The sequence below is a fragment of the Plasmopara halstedii genome (genome assembly GCF_900000015.1).
Source record: "Plasmopara halstedii genome assembly, contig: Scaffold_287, whole genome shotgun sequence".
NCBI classification, from domain to species: domain Eukaryota; phylum Oomycota; class Peronosporomycetes; order Peronosporales; family Peronosporaceae; genus Plasmopara; species Plasmopara halstedii.
The window spans coordinates 105,787-109,163 of NW_020187208.1; positions in this window are offsets into that span (position 1 = coordinate 105,787).

Here is a 3,377-nt window from a genome sequence, read left to right on the forward strand (position 1 = left end):
TACATATGGGTTGCGTGTGGGTCACATGCAAGCCGCACCGTGCATTTCCAACATTACTTAGCAGGATCATCACATCGTGACAAGGATGGATCCTCTTTCTTATTCAAAGCATAGCTTTTATCACTTGACTTACAGTTTCCCTTCAACTCCATGCCTTCTCACTTAAAATTTCATCACCCATCGCTCCCACTATTCACAGGCAATGGTGTAAAGGGACAAGAACCATCTGCTCTTTACCGTTATAGGTACTATAACAGAAAGAGATCTAAAGGCTGATACACTTTGGACAACACAAGATACAATCTCTGTATTATAAGCCCAACTGCTTTTGTCACCTGAGCTCTGCACGAAACACCTTGCAATTCCATTGATACCAATTTTGACAATTCCATGTTCTACACGGAAGATGTTGCAGCTTTGTACCCGCTTCAAAACCAATTTGCCTTTTGACAGAAGCGGATTCATGACTGGCCTATAGCCCAACCAGGATAGATATTCGTCGCACCTGAGTTTTGACTTCTAATCGATCTGTGGCTCGCGGCTTGCCAGCCACGCCATTTCAAGAATGAGATTTTTTATTGATTTTAGGTCCATGGTGTCCCGACACAGCTCCACGCTACCAGAGTCTTTTGACTTTTTAAAAGACAATGTATATATTTGACACTCTTAATCATGTCCCGTCGAAAGAGCACAGAAATCGTATATCTCTAATATCTCCGAGTACCGTCGGTCGTTATTAAAAGTCGCGCGACGTGCGTGATTGCACAACGCTCCTGAAACTTACCGAACTTTCAGTGCTTCGCAAAGCACAGAGTATTGTATTCAATAACCAACTCCCATGTGCAATGTACCCCGCATCTGTCAAAGAAAATCGTTCTTTAAGGGCTATGTCCCTTGGGCAACAATCTCCATGAGGTACAAGTCGCCCTGTACCTACTGGGACCTTGACTTCTTTTGCAGGGGGGTGGCTCGTCGTCAATCTGCTAAGAGCCTCATTTTTTTTTTCGAGTCTCTCCGCTGAGAGCAAAACGGACTCACCAAGCGGAGATGATTGATAATGCTGTAGATGAAATATCGTCGGGATCCACGGATCCACTTAGCAGTAAAAATTCAATTCTCGTTCAGCAGCATGGTCGATGCCCGCGCGCTCGTCAAGCTTAAATCCAAGCACCTCACTTTTCCCTCGCGGCATAATAGTTATGTACTGCACTTAATGCGACATTAACATTTTATCGAAAGCCGTAGGGGGAGACGGAACGTTTTGGCGCGCGCTACAGCCGTTTAAAGACTTTCTAAAAAGATGATGACCATTACCGTCTTCGAGGTGGGTCAATTACCATAGCTGCAGTAAGCGGTTATTATGTCTGGACGTAGTCCTCCAATTCTCACCGCCCTTGACTCCAGACAAGCCCTTTGAGCGCTTTCGATACACCTGGTGGGTGGTACAAACGCCGCTTTACATTGCCCACACTTGGATCGCCGAGATTATTGAGGTTATCGCAAGTGAGTGCCCATTCTGGCGCACAACATCGATGCTTGTAGATAGTAAGTGTGACGCTCTGTGGCCGCCGTTTGAAAATAGACCAAACTTATGCCACCTCAACTTTCTTATCTTCTCTTCATTTTTTATAGTCTTTTAAACCCTCATCGCAATAATAGGATCAAGACATCGACCACTTGTGACTTAGGCCAAGCAGAAAGTGTGAGGCGATTGCATAAACGTCAAACGAATCACCAAACCATGATTTGTGTAGTAATTACGTCGACGATATGATTTATTGCATGAGTTGCCCTGTCAAGACAGCCCAAGACCTGGGACTAAAGATGACCAACTCTATATGCAAAGAGACTAGTTAGCACAGGAAAATGCCATATCGTAATGTAGTCGGTGGCTTGATGTATTTCAAGGGCTCCGGTGAAAACGATAGCACGCCCAATTCTTAGTCATAAAGACTTTAGGAGATAGTCTCGCGGGTAACGTGGGATATTTGCGCTTTATGAGCTCAACGATCCGCGTCATAATGCTACTAGAAAGTCCTCAACACCGGCAAGAGAGCCATTCAGAGCTCAATCAAATACTTCCCTTTTCAAAATGAGCAAAAACCGTAAGTCAGTGATGTAACATGTCTAGGTGAGTAGGATGATCGGATGTCGTGACAGAATCAAGCAATAATTAAATCACCTCCAAAATGTCCTTTCGCTAAAAAGGTGTCTTTGCTCCGGTACACTTCGCTTCGACAGCTCGCTAACACTCCGATCTCTAAAGCTTTTTCACCATCAGCCCCTACCTTATAACAATTTATGAGCCGGAGAACTTACTCGAGATCCACAACCAAGGTCTCGATCGAAAAATTTTATGGGGACAACTTCGCAATATGATGCAATCACATGCCTGGCATGTTTTTAACCAAGTCGACGTGTATGCAGAGGGGCTGCCGTTGCTCTTTGCTTAGAGCAAGCTAAGCTTAGGTCACCTTCCAAACGTTCTTTCCAGAAGCAAATCCTAGTGTAGCGGATCGCAATCCGATACTTCTTAGGACTAAAGCTTTATTAAGACAACGAACACTTCTATTCAAAAACAAAATGTATTTATTTGTTTTAGTTGCGGCAGAGCCGCCAATATCTAAAGTTCTACGATTTCCTAATTAATATAGTAATACCTAACTAATATAGCAAATCTAATTAATATAGTAATATATATTATAGCTGGCAATCCTGCACGTGGTGGCTTTTTGTTAAGGTGTAGCCACACCACTGTATTGTTACACCGACTGTTTAATACACACCTATGAACAAGTGTATGCGAAGAACGTGATGGTGTCTCAGACACGCGAGCCTTGTATGCGGTGACCGTTAAATGTGAATCGGGGATATTTTGAGTGTTACAGGTTTACGCATACCCTTATAGGATAGGGCGGGTCGCACAAGATGGTGTGTCCATGCAAAGGTGTGGATTTCACAAGTTGGTGTAATGGCACAATGGTCTGGCTACACCGTAACAAGAACCCACTACGTTGTAGAATTGCCAGTAGTAAATGCACATTAATTAGGTTCTACTAAACTAATTATGTTATTAATATTAGGAAAACCTTGGGTTTCAGATATAGGGGGCTCTGTCGGAACTATAATAATTAACTACGATTTCAATTCTGAACGGAAGAGTTCACTTAACTTGGTTGAGGTTTTAAGTACTCTTGGAGGCACCAGATTGCGATCCGCTGCACTCGTACTAGTTATTATTAAGTATGTAAGGTCTGTGGCCTTAGCTTAGCTTCCTTTAAGCAAAGAGGTACGGCAGCCCCGCTGCATTGCGATTTGGTACACTCGTATTGGTTCTAGTATATCAGTGAACTTAAGTAAGCTTACTCTAAGCAAAG